Source organism: Etheostoma spectabile, unplaced genomic scaffold (assembly GCF_008692095.1).
Source record: "Etheostoma spectabile isolate EspeVRDwgs_2016 unplaced genomic scaffold, UIUC_Espe_1.0 scaffold314, whole genome shotgun sequence".
NCBI lineage: Eukaryota > Metazoa > Chordata > Actinopteri > Perciformes > Percidae > Etheostoma > Etheostoma spectabile.
The window spans coordinates 739,659-740,003 of record NW_022605583.1 but is presented as its reverse complement, the minus strand read 5'-3'; the positions used below and the strand labels follow the sequence as shown (position 1 = coordinate 740,003).

The 345-nt window shown below is 46.7% G+C and overlaps 1 protein-coding gene across 1 annotated transcript in view; it reads left to right on the top strand.

Moving 5' to 3' along the window:
* Positions 1–345, top strand: part of loxl3b (lysyl oxidase-like 3b) — a gene marked incomplete in the record, with an annotated part of 30,220 nt that overhangs the window by 28,308 nt on the left and 1,567 nt on the right.

Genomic DNA, 345 nt, shown 5'->3' with positions numbered 1-345 from the left:
ATCCACATATTAACCCACGTTCCCCCTGCTTTTGGTGTTCCAGCGTACTAACCATAGACTGTATTAAAATTAACAGTCTATGGTTCTAACCAGCTATGGGGTCACCAGTGAAAGCAGCCTGTAGTGTTCTCTGTCCTGCTGTTGTCTCCGTCATGCTGCTGGCCCTGTCTCCATACATCCCTGCCCGGCGAGGGCCACGGTCTATGTTGTTCGTTGTGTTCAATTTGACAGGGAATGTCTGAATTTCTGGGTTCCCAGTCGGAAACTGTACACGTCTACGGGAAATGTCATGGTCGGGAAGATATATAACGTTATCTGCTTTATGAAAGACATTGACAAAGACAA